Below are 14,147 nucleotides of genomic sequence, written 5' to 3'. Positions count from 1 at the left end.
GAAATGGCAACCCACTCCAATATTCTGGCCTGGAAAATTCCACAGACAAAGGAGCCTGACAGGCTACAGTCCATGGGGTCACAAAGAGTTGGACATGACTGAGCAAAGTGAGCAGGCACGCAAACAAAAGGAGAGAGAGAGAAGGAGAGATAGAGAAAGAGAATGTTAAGAGCATGCAAGCTTGGTCCAAGTTTACTGGTTGCTAGAGACGTATTTTTTAGGTCAAGTTGTTTTTTACAGACCTCTTAATGATTGCACTTTGCATAATCAATGGGATCACCTTTGCAGTAAATCCTATGTGCTTGTTAAAATGTCTGAAAATACCAGATTGAATATTTTTCAGGCTGTTTCTTAATCACATTTAATCAGGTATAATTTATCAAATCATTCAGTAGAAGTACTATCTTTTACACAAAGGACATTCTTAATTATTAAACACTGGCAAAATGAAGTGTGTTATTGAAATACTAGGGAAGGTCAATTTTTCAGAGTATCAACATTTAAGACCATTTTATTGTCTAAGACTTCTGTTTAAAAACAAAGAAAAATAACACCTTTATTTTTCTTTTATAAATATAATAGAAGAAGAAGAAGTGGAGTCACTCAGTCGTGTCCAACTCTTTGCAACTCCATGGACTGTAGCCTACCAGGCTCCTCCATCCATGGGATTTTCCAGGCAAGACTACTGGAGTGGGCTGCCATTTCCTTCTCTAGGGGATCTTCCCATCTCAGGGATTGAACCCAGGTCTCCTGCATTGTAGACAGGCGCTTTACCATCTGAGCCACCAGGGAAGCCCTATTAATATTTATATTAATAAATATATGATTTATTGCAAAAAGTACTTTGAAGATACAGAAAAAAATTTAATGTTAACCAAAAGCACTCATATTTGTACAACAGACACCCAAAAAGTCTGGTAATTATTTCAACACTTCTTTCTATGAATAGTGTAATGCTTTGTATATAATTTTGTACCATAATTTTAAATTTAACATTATAGGGCATTTCCGTGAGTCTATGTCTTTATTTTTCTAAAATACAGCTATAATTGCTATATAATATTATATGGATGTATACCTTGCTTTAACACATAAATAAAACTCACTTCTGCATTTCTGATCATATCCCTAGATTACTAACCTATATTTTCAGTTATTATGCCCAAGTGAATGAATATTTATAAGGCCCTTTATATATTTTATTATCCAGAAATGTTATAGCTAACTGCTCAGCCACCAGTAAGTATATGAGAGTTATCTTTCTCACTTTATTCTCATTAGAATTTAGTACTACTATTAATACATGGAGAAAAATGGCAGTCACTTTTGTTTCTAATAAACCAGCAAACCAGCTGCCCATATTGACTCTCCCATGAAAAACAAAATAAAATGAATAAAAGCACTTTATAAATCTTTTTGAATACATCTATCAGCTAGAAAAAGAAATAAGAAATTATTATTCAGTGACCAAATGAAGGCAGAGACCTAAAAGGACTAGGCATCTCTCTGAAGTCAACTTTTAGTTTAAGAGCATATGCTGAGCCCAACAAACTGTTTTTCACAGTCTTGTGGAGTTCAGGGGACAAGAAACAAAGCCTATAATCCATCTAAGATGAAGAATCTAACAAGAGATCCTTCTACAAATTTTGGGACCCAAAGAGCCATACCTGCAGTTTAAGGGTTAACTAGGAATAAATCTGTTCCTTATCCAGGAGACTGAAAGGAAAACTGTACCACCTGCTTTGAACCTTGGTAGGAATGTGAGTTAATCTCTTGAGATTTTTGAGATAGCAAGCTAGTTTTTACATAAGTATACAGCCCAAATATTCACCATGTATGTAGCCTGGAAAACCCAAAGCTGAGTATTTCGTTTAAAGCAAAACCAGACTGGTGGTTTCTCCAAAAGTCTAACAGAACCAAACTCAAGTTCTTTTCTGAGTGAACATACCTTTATCCTAAGCTCAAAATAATTCCCGCAGATAGAGATAAAAGGAAAATGAGAGAAAAATAAGCTTATGGAGAAGTAACCATGCATGAGAGCCAGTAGAAACAAAAGACAATAGAATAAGATTCATAAAATTTTATCTTTGTACCTATGAGACTTGGGGTATAAAATAAGTTTTCTACATTTTAATAAATTAAAGAAAATTAAAAATATAACCATGGAGGAAGTAGCTATTAATTCATAAAGAACCCATCTTAATGGAATATATTGAAATTGAAAACTTTGTGAAAGTGTTTGACAATGATTACACACAATTGAATAGAATTTTAGAGAATTATAATAAAGAACTGAAGGAAATATACAGAATACAGTCCAAGAGCTGAAGAGATGGGAACTATGAAAGAAGGGCTAACAGACTTGTAGGACAGACTGAGAAGATCTACCATACAGTTAATCAGAGATCCAAAAACAAAAGAAATTGAGAGTGAAACAAGGGAAATATTTGAAGATATAAGGGCTGAACTGTCTGTAAAACTATTAGAAAACATCAATACATGGATTCAAGAAGCATGTCTAATCCCAAGCAAGATTAAAAAAAAAAAAACACGCACACTCCTATAGACATTATGTTGAAACCATAGAATACCAAAGACAAAGTGATCTGAAAACAAGTGGCAAACTAGAGTTCTATAACCAACAAAAATATCATTGTGGCAGAAAATATGATCTAAGATGGGAGATTTGAAAAGCAAGATGGGCTGAAGAAATAAAATTGCAAGTACATGGGTAAACATAAATATATACAGAATATTTAAAATAATGACGATGTCTTGAGGAATAAGAAAGATAAAACTAAATGCTAGATAGTGATAGTAGTGTTATAGTAGTGACATTATGTCAAGAGGAGATTTGTTAAAATGGAAATGGATCAGGCTTAGTGTTCTTGGTTTTTGTATTATTTACTTGGGTAAATATACTGATGAAGGTAGATATACTGATGAGCTTTGAATTTCAAATTATTGTTATCATATACCCAACAGTATCTGACCACAGGGTGATTAAATTTGAAATCAACAGGTAACTACAAAAGCCTCACATACCTCAAGATAATGATACACTTTTCAATAATTACCAAATTGCAAGACAAATAAAACTGGAACTTACGAAATGTTTGGAATTTTTAACATGCAACATAAGAAAATTTAGATCAAACTAAGTCAGTAGACTTTATTTTCTTGGGCTCCAAAATCACGGCAGGTGGTGACTGCAGCCATGAAATTAAAAGATGCTTGCTCCTTGAAAGAAAAACTGTGACAAACCTGGACAGCATATTAAAAAGCAGAGGCGTTACTTTGCTGACAGAAGTCCGCATAGTCAAAGCTGTGGTTTTTCCAGTAGTCATGTATGGATGTGAGAGTTGGCCATAAGGAAAGCTGAGTGCTGAAGAAATGATGCTTTTTGAGCTGTGGTGTTGGAGAAGACTCATGAAAGTCTCTTGGACTGCAAGGAGATCAAATCAGTCAATCCTAAAGGAAATAAATCGTGAATATTCATTAGAAGGACTGATGCTGAATCTGAAGCTCCAATATTTTGGCCACCTGAGGTAAAGAGCTGACTCATTGGAAAAGATCCTGGTGCTGGGAAAGATTGAAGGCAGGAGGAGAAGGGGATGACGATAATGAGATGGATGGTATTACTGACTCAATGGACATGAGTTTGAGCAAGCTCTGGGAGATGGTGAAGGACAGGAATGCCTGGCATGCTGCAGTTCATGGGATCGCAAAGAATCAGACACAACTGAGCGACTAAACAACAACAAAGTCAGTAGAGGGAAATTTTAATAGCATTAAATGTGTGTATTAAAGGAAAGAAAGTCTGAAAGTTAATTAATTCTAGAAAAAGAGTAGAAAACTAAATGTAAAGAAGTGATAAGTAAGGAAAGAACATACACTAGAGATTAGTGAAATATAAAATAAACATACATGAGACAGGACCAACACAACCAAGAGTTAGTTTTTTAGGAAGAAAAATAAAATGAACAAATCACTATGAAGAAGTGAGCAAGAGACAGAAGAGTAAAAAACATGGTACAAATGTACAACATCAGGAAAACAGAAGGGTATATACAAAACTGCACCCAAAAATATGAGTGCATAATGAACAATTTTATGCCAGTACATTTGATACGTTACATACTTAGGAAGATCCCTGGAAAAACATAATATGCAACGTATCTCAAGAAGAAATATAAATTCCTAATTTACCCATTCCCACTACCCTTTTCCCTTTGGTGACCTTAAGTTTGTTTTTATATCTGTGGATATATTTGTTTTGAGTATAAGTTCATTTCTATCCCTTTTATTTTAGATTCCACATATAACTGATATCACATGATATTCGTCTTTGTCTTGCTTATGTGACTTTGGTCTATTAATATTGCATCAAATGGCATTGTCTCATTCTTTTTATGGCTGAGTAGTATTCCATCATATACATATACATATATATATATACACACACACACATATATATATCATATCTTCTTTATCCATTCATCTGATATACATTTAGTTTTGCTTCCATGTCTTGGCTATTGTAAATAGTGCTGCTCTGAACATTGGGGTGCATGTATCTTTTTGAATTAGAATTTTCTTTGGATATATGCCCAGGTGTGATTGCTGGATCAACAGTTCAGGCACTCAGTCATGTCTGACGCTTTGAGACCCCATGGACTGCAGAATGCCAGGCTTCCCTGTCCATCACTAACACTTGGAACTTCCTCAAACTCATGTGCATCAAGTTGGTGATGCCATCCAGTCATCCCATCCTCTGTCGTCCCCTTCTCCTCCTGCCTTCAATCTTTCCCAGCATCAGGGACTATTCCAATGAGTCAGTTTTTCACATTAGGTGGTCAAAGTATTGGAGCTACAACTTCAGCATCAGTCCGTCCAATGAATACTCAGAACTGATTTCCTTTAGGATGGACTGGTTTGTTCTTGCTGTCCAAGGAACTCTCAACAGTCTTCTCCAACACTACACTTCAAAAGCATCAATTCTTCTGCACTCAGGTTTCTTTATTGTCCAACTCTCACATCCATACACGACTATTGGAAAAACCATAGCTTTGATTAGACGGACCTTTGTAGGCAAAGTTATGTCTCCACTTTTTAATATGTTATCTAGGTTGGTCATAGCTTTTCTTCCAAGGAGCGTCTTTTAATTTCATGGCTGCAGTCACCATCTGCAGTGGTTTTGGAGACCCCCAAAATAAAGTCTGTCACTGTTTCCATTGTTTCCACATATATTTGCCATGAAATGATGGGGTCAGATGCCATGATCTTTGTTTTCTGAATGTTGAGTTTTAAGCCAGTTTTTTCACTCTTCTCTTTCACTTTCATCAAGAGACTCTTTAGTTCCTCTTCACTTTCTGCAATAAGGGTGGTGTCATCTGCATATCTGAGGTTATTGATATTTCTCCCAGCAATCTTGATTCCAGCTGTGCTTCATCCAACCCAGCATTTCTCATGATGTACTCTGCATAAAAGTTAAATAAGCAGGGTGACAATATACAACCTTGACAATATACAACTCCTTTCCCAATTTGGAACCAGTCTGTTGTTCCATGTCCCATTCTAACTGTTGCTTCTTGACCTACATTCAGATTTCTCAGGAGGCAGGTCAGGTGGTCTGGTATTCCCATCTCTTTAAGAATTTTCCACAGTTTGTTGTGATCCACACAGTCAAAGGCTTTGGCATAGTCAACAAAGCAGAAGTAGATGTTTTTCTGGAACTCTTGCTTTTTCAATGATCCAACGAATGTTGGCAATTTGATCTCTGGTTCCTTTGCCTTTCCTAAATCCAGCTTGAACAACTGGAAGTTCTCAGTTCACGTACTGTTGATGTCTAAGTTGGAGAATTTTGAGCATTACTTTGCTAGCCTGTGAGATGAGTGCAATTGTGCAGTAGCTTGAACATTCTTTGGAATTGCCTTTCTTCGGTACTGGAATGAAAACTGACCTTTTCCAGTCTTGTGGCCACTGATGAGCTTTCCAAATTTGATTGCATATTGAGTGCAGCACTTTCACTGCATCATCTTTCAGCTGGAATTCCATCATTTCCATTAGCTTTGTTGGTAGTGATGCTTCCTAAGGTTCACTTGATTTTGCACTCCAGGATGTCTGGCTCTAGGTGAGTGATCTCAGCATCGTGGTTATCTGGGTCATGAAGATCTTTTTTGTACAGTTCTTCTGTGTATTCTTGCCACCTCTTCTTAATATCTTCTGCTTCTGTTAGGTCCATACCATTTCTGTCCTTTATTGTGCTCATTTGCATGAAATGTTCCCTTGGTATCTCTCTTTTTCTTGAAGAGATCTCTAGTCTTTCCCATTCTACTGTTTTTCTCTATTTCTTTGCATTGATAACGGAGGAAGGCTTTCTTATCTCTCCTTGCTATTCTTTGGAACCCTGCATTCAGATGGGTATATCTTTCCTTTTTTCCTTTGCCATTTGTTTCTCTTCTTTTCTCAGCTATTTGTATGGCTTCCTCAGACAACCATTTTGCCTTTTGCATTTCTTTTTCTTGGTGATGATTTTGATCACAGCCTCCTGTACAATGTTATGAACCTCCATCCATAGTTCTTCAGGCACTCGGTCTATCAGATCTAATCCTTTGAATCTATTTGTCACTTCCACTGTATAATCATAAGGAATTTGATTTAGGTCATACCTGAATGGTCTAGTGGTTTTCCCTCTTGTATTTAAGTCTGAATTTGGCAGTAAGGAGTTCATGACCTGAGCCACAGTCATCTCCCAGTCTTGTTTTTGCTGACTGTATAGAACTTCTCCATCTCTAACTGCAAAGAATTATATGTTGGATCATATGGAAATTTTTTTTTAACTTTTCTAAGGAACCTGCATGGGCTTCCCTGGTGGCTCAGTGGTAAAAACCCAACTGCCAATGCAGGAGATGCTACTTTAATCCTTGGGTCAGGAAGATCCCCTGGAGAAGAAAATGGCAACCCACTCCAGTATTCTTGCCTGGGAAGTCCCATGGACAGAGGAGCCTGGCAGGCTACAGTCCATGGGACCGCCAAAGTGTTGGACACAACTTAGTGACTAAACAACAAAAGAAAAGGAAACTTCATGCTGTTTTCTATAGTGGATGCACGAATTCATGTTCCCACCAACAATGTAGAAGGGTTCTCTTTTCTCCACACTCTCACAAGCATTTATTATATAAAATTTTTAAAAATGGTCATTCTGACTGGTGATATGTGATACCTCATTTTAGCTTTTTATTTTATTTTATTTATTTTTGGCTGTGCTGGGCCTTCCTTGCTGTGTGGGCTTTTCTCTAGTTGCAGGGAGCAAGGGCTACTCTGTAGTTACTTCAGTAGTTGCAGCTCAGTAGTTTTGGTTCCCAGGCTCTAGAGCACAGGCTCAGTGGTTGTGGCCCATGGGTCTAGTTGTTCCTCAGCACATGGGATCTTCCTGGACTAGGGATCCAACCCGTGTCTCCTTCATTGGCAGGCGAGTTCTTTACCACTGAACCACCAGGGAAGACCCTCATTTCAGTTTTGATTCACATTTTCCTGATAATGAATGATGTTGAGCATCTTTTGCTAATTTAGTTAATTTATTTTAATTGGAGGATAATTACTTTACCATACTGTGATGGTTTTTGCCATTTAGGACTTCCCTGTAGCTCAGATGGTAAAGAATCTGCCTGCAACATAGAAGACCTGGGTTCAATCTCTGGGTTGAGAAGATCCTCTGGAGAAGGAAACGGTGACCCACTCCAGTATTCTTGCCTGGAGAATCCCATGGACAGAGGAGCCTGGTGGGCTACAGTCCATGCAGTTACAAAGAGTCAGAAACGACTTAGTGACTAACACTGGTGTTTACCATACAGCGACATGAATCAGCCACAGGTACACATATGTCACCCCATCCTGAACCCCCTCCCACCTCCCTTCCCACCCTATCCCTCTGGATTGTCCCAGAGCACCGACTTTGGGTGACTTGCTTCATGTATCGAACTTGCACTGGTCATCTATTTTACATATGGTAATACACATGTTTCAATGCTATTCTCTCATCATCCCACCCATGCCTTCTCCCACATAGTCCAAAAGTCTGTTCTTTACATCTGTTTCTCTTTTGCTGCCCTGCATATAGGATCATTGTTATTGTTTTTCTAAATTCCACATATATGCATTAATATACAGTATTTGTCTTTCTCTTTCTGACTTACTTCACTCCGTATAATAGGTTCCAGTTTCATCCACCTCATTAGAACTGATTCAAGTGCATTCTTTTTTATAGCTGAGTAATATTCCATTATGTATATGTACCATAACTTCCTTATCAATTCATCTGCTGGTGGACATCTAGGTTGCTTCCATGTCCTAGCTATTGTAAACAGTGCTGCAATGAACATTGGAGTGCATGTGTCTCTTTCAATTCTGGTTTCCTCAAGGTGTATGCCCAGCAGTGGGATTGCTGGGTCGTATGGCAGTTCTATTTCCAGTTTTTCTAAGGAATCTCCATACTGCTCTCCATAGTGGCTGTACCAGTGTGCATTCCCACCAACAGTGTAAGAGGGTTCCCTTTTCTCCACACCCTCTCCAGCATTTATTGTTCATAGACTTTTCGATGGCAACCATTCTGATAGATATGAGATGATACCTTATTGTGGTTTTGATATGTATTTTTCTAATAATGGGTGATGTTGAGCATCTTTTCATGTATTTATTAGCCATGTGTATGTCTTTGGAGAAATGTCCATTTAGTTCTTTTGCCTATGTTTTGGTTGGGTTGTTCGTTTTTCTGGTATTGAGCTGCATGAGTTGCTTGTATGTTTTGGAGATTAATTCTTCATCAGTTGTTTTGTTTGCTATTATTTTCTCTCATTCTGAAGGCTGTCTTTTCACCTTGCTTATAGTTTCCTTGGTTGTGTAAAAGCTTTTAAGTTTAATAAGGTCCTATTTGTTTATTTTTGTTTTTATTTCCATTACTCTGGGAGGAGGGTTGTAGAGGATCTTGCTGTGATTTATGTCAGAGAGTGTTCTGCCTGTTTTCCTCTAAGAGTTTTATAGTTTCTGGTCTTACATTTATATCTTTAATCCCTTTTGAGTTTATTCTTATGCATAGTTTTATAAAGTATTCTAGATTCATTCTTTTACATGTGGCTGAGCAGTTTTCTTAGCACAACTTGTTAAAGAGACTGTCTTTTCTCCATTGTATATTTTTGCCTCCTTTGTCAAAGATAAGGTGTCCATAGCTACATGGATTGAACTCTGGACTTTCTATTTTGTTCCATTGATCTATATTTCTGTCTTGTGCTAGCACCTTTTTCATGTGCTTGCTAGCCATCTGTATGTCTTCTTTGGAGAAATGTCTCTTCAGGTCCCTTTCCCACTTTTTGATTGGGTTGTTTCCTTTTCTGGTATTGAGTTGTATATTAACGGAAATCAATTATTTTTCAGTTATTCCCTTTGCTATTATTTTCTTCCATTCTGAGGGTGGTCTTTTCACCTTGTTTGTTGTTTCCTTTGCTGATCATAAAAGATCTTGCTTTGATTTATGTCGAGTGTTCTGCCTATGTTTCCTCTAAGAGTTTAATAGTTTCTGATCTTACATTTAGGTCTTTAATTCATTTTGAGTTTATCTTTGTGTATGACATTAGGTAGTGTCAAAGAGGATTATTCTTGAGCATTAAAAATCTAGTGAAATTTGCTTTGCTAGTGGAGTTTGGACTTGCTTGGAACACATCACCTCTTTCTTCTTTCCTACTTCTCCCTTTCATAATGGAAGTGTCTATCCTATAATCCTTCCATCCATTACATTTTTTTTTCATCCATTACATTTTGAAAGCAGAGAACTTGTCTGGGTTACAGGGTCCCAGCTGAAGAAGAATTTTGCAACAGGAGAATTATACCCCAAATATCTCTCTTAATTTTTATTGGAGTTAATTGCCTTAAAATGTTGTGTTAGTTTCTACTGTACAGGAAAGTGAATCAGTTATACATATGTATGTATATGTGTGTATATGTGTGTGTGTGTGTGTGTGTGTGTGTGTGTGTGTATCCTCTTATTTAGAGTTCCTTCCCATTTAGGTCACCACAGAGCATTGAGTAGCATTGTGGTATACAATAGGTTCTCATTAGTTATCTATTTTACACATAGTAGTAGTGGTAGTAGTGTTAGTTGCTCAGTTGTGTCTGACTCTTAGTGACCCCATGGACTGTAGCCCACCAGGTTTCTCTGTCCATGGGATTCTCCAGGCAAGAATACTCGAGTGGGTTGCCATTACCTTCTCCAGGGGATCTTCCCGACCCAGGGATCAAACCTGGGTCTCCTGCATTGAAGGTAGATTCTTTACCATTTACCATTACCGTTCTTTACCATTTGAGCTACACATAGTAGTGTATATATGGGAGATTGGGAGATTTATCCCAATCTCCCACTTCATCCCAGCTCCTCTTTCTCTCTTCATATCCATAAGTTTGTTCTCTGCATCTGTGTCTCTATTTCTGCTTTGCAAATAAGTTCATATGTATCGTTTTTCTAGATGCCACATATAAATGATATTATATGATGTTTGTTTTTCTCTTGCTAACTTAGTTCACTCTGTATGACAGTCTTTAGGTCTTTCCATGTCTCTGCATATAGTACTATTTCATTCCTTTTTATGGCTGAGGCTTACCTGGTAGTTCAGCCTGTAAAAAATCCACATGCAATGCAGGAGACCCAGGTTTGGTCCCTGGGTTGGGAAGATACCCTGGAGAAGGAAATGACAATCCACTCCAGTATTCTTGCCTGGAAAATCCTGTGTACAGAGGAGCCTGGCAGGCTATAGTCCATGGGGTTGCAAAGAGTCGGACACGACAACACGCACACACATGTGGTGAATTAGCTAAAGGCTCCAATGGAAAAAGTGGAAACATGCAAGAAGAGATGGATAATGTAAGCAGAGAGACAGAACCTCTAAGAATCAAAAGGAAATGCTAGAAATGCAATTGATGTAGTAAGACAAGAGAAAATTTAAAATCATAAAATGCTCAATTAAAACTACATAAATCAGAAAATAATAAAGACAAAAGAAACAAAGAACAAGGACAACAAATAAAAACTAGCAATTGTGATAAGATATTAATCTATGTCAATAATCATTTTAAACATCAGTGGTCTAAATACACAAATTAAACAAGTGGATATGGAAACTAGTCTTTATATGTTGTTTATAAGAAGCCGTATGTTAGGTACAAGAAAATTCCATTAATGTACATAGACACAAAAAATTGTAGGGATGAAAAAAAAAGTGTAGGGATGGAGAGAGATAAACCATTTTAATAATAATCAGAAGAAGATTAGGTAAATTAATATTTATATTGTGTCCAGATAAAGCAGACTTTAGAGTAAGGAAAAGTATCAGGGATACAGAGGGGCATTACATAATGATAAAGGGGTCAATTCTCCAAGAAAACATAGTGATTCTGAATGTGGATGCACCTAACAACAGAGTGTCAACATATGTGAGGCAAAAACAAATAGAACTGCAGGGAGAAATAAATGAACTCACTATTATAGTTGGAGACTTCAGTACCCCTCTATCAGTAATTGAGAGATCCTGCCAGCAGAAAAGTAATGACACAGCTGAACTGAACAACACCATATATCAACAGGATCTAATTGACATTTACAAAATACTTCATCCAATACCAGTAGAATGAATGTTTTTCTCAAGCTTATAGAGCATTTACCAAGATAAACCACATTCTGGGCCATAAGACACAACTTAGCAAATTTAAGAGATTATTAATCACACAAAATACATTCTCAGACCACAATGAAATGGAACAAAAAAAATCAATAATGAAAAGATAGTTGAAATATACTATGCCTGGAGATTAAATGGCACACTTACAAATAACACATGAGTCAAAGAAGCTTCAAGAGAAATTAAAAAGACATTTTGAGGAAAATGAAAATGCAACTTAGCAAATTTGGATGCAGCAAAAGCAATGCTTGAAGGGAATTCTTTAAACATTTAATACATATACTAGAAAAGAGGAAAGATCTAAAATTAATAATCTAAGCTTCCACCTTAGGAAACTGGAAAAAGAAGAACAAATTAAATAGAAGTAAGCATAAGAAAAGGAATAATAAAAATTAGAAAGTATCTTCTAGAAGATAACAGAGGGAATACTTACTAACTCATTCTGTGAAGCTAGTAATACCAAAATCAGGTAAAGTCATTACAGGAAAGGAAAACTACACCAATATCTCTTATAAATATAAGTGCACAAATATTAGGAAATGAAATCCAACAATGTGTAAAAAATTGCATAAATTGCATGACATGAATAAGTGAGATGAATTCTGTATATGCAAGGTGGTTCATCATTTGAAATTAATGTAATCCTTCACATCAGCAGACTAAGGAAGAAAAATCATATGATATTAATAGATACAGAAAAAGCACTGACAAAATCTAATACCCATTCATGATTTTAAAAGCTCTTAGCAAATTATGAATAAAGGGAATCTTCTCCAACTTGATAAAGAACATCTACAGAAAGCCTTCAGTTAATGTCATACTTGATAACAAGCCAGGTGATTTCCTGCTAATATCAGGAATAATACAATGCTGTCACCTCTTATCTCTCTTAGTTAACATAGTCCTGGAAATCTTTACTAATTCAATAAGACAAGAAAAGGAAATAAAAGGCATGTGGATTGCGAAGGAAGAAATAAAACATTTTGTTTGCAGATGATATATCTACCTAAAAATTTCCAAAGAATTAATAAAATCTCTCTTGGAACTAATAAACAATTACAAGCAAAGTTGTAGAATAAGAAGTTAATGTATAAGGATAAATTGCTTTGCTATATTGCAGCAATGAAAATTGGAATTTGGAATTAAAAACATAGCTTCATTTATATAATTCTGGGTTTTCTTTGCTTGTGTTTTGTTTGGGATTTTGTGTCTATATTCATAAGTTTATTTTTTTGGTATAATTTTGTCTAGTTTTGTCAGGGCCTTATAGAATGATGTAATAAATGTTCTTTTTTGGAAGATTATGTGACGATTTGGTATTAATTCTTTAAGTATTTGGGATAATTCATCAGTGACACTATTGAACCTGGCTTTTTCTTTGTGGGAAGGTTTTTAATGGACAATTTCATGTGTTTATTATAGGTCTATTCATATTTTGTCTTATTGAGTCAGTTTCCAAAGTTTGTGGTTTTTTAATATACATTATGTTTTAGAACAGATTTTGGTTTATAAAAAATTGAGTGAATAGTACAGTTTCTGTAAACCCCTTCATGATTTCTCTTATTATGAACATCTTGCATTAGTATGGTATATTTCCTACAATGATGCACTAATATTAATACATTATTTTTAACTAAAGTTCATAATTTAGATTAGAATTCACACTTTGTATATTCTATGAGCTTTGAGAAATGTATAATTACATATATCCACAATTATAGCCTCATACATAGTATTTTCACTGTCCTGTCATCTTCTCTGCTCTGCCTTTACATCCCTGCCTATTACATCCCTAACCCCTAAAAATCACTGATCTTTTTACTATCTCCATATATGCCTTTTCCAGAATGTTGTGTGGTTGGAATCATACAGTATGTAACATTTTCAGATTGGCTTCTTTCACTTAGGAATGTACATTTAAAATTCCCCCATGTCTTTTGTGACTTAATAACTCATTTCTTTTTTTTATCAACAAATAATATTCCTTTGTATCCATGTATGACTATTTATTCATTCACCTGGTTAAGCATATCTTGGTTGTTTCTAAGTTTGGGCATTTGTGAATAAAATTGCTTTAAAAGTTGTGTTCAGGTCTTAAAACTTTTTAAAAAATTTTATTTGCCTATTTTATTTTTGGCCGCGCTAGGTCTTTGTCACAGTGTGTGGGCTTTCTCTAGTTGCAGCAAGTGGGGGCTACCCTCCAGTTGCAGTGCATGAACCTCTCATTGTGGCAGCTTCTCTTGTTACAGAGAATGGGCTCTAGGGCGTGGGTTTCGGTACTGTGTCATGTTGGCTCAGTGTTTGCAGCTCGAGGACTAGAGAGTGCAGACTCAGTAGTTATGGTGCATGGGCTTAGCTGGCTGCAGCATGTGAAATCTTGCCAGACCAGGGATCGAACCTGTGTCCTCTGCATTGACAGGC

The sequence above is a fragment of the Muntiacus reevesi genome, chromosome X (genome assembly GCF_963930625.1).
Source record: "Muntiacus reevesi chromosome X, mMunRee1.1, whole genome shotgun sequence".
Lineage (NCBI taxonomy): Eukaryota > Metazoa > Chordata > Mammalia > Artiodactyla > Cervidae > Muntiacus > Muntiacus reevesi.
The sequence above is the reverse complement of the archived record's forward strand: the minus strand, read 5'-3'. Positions refer to the sequence as shown.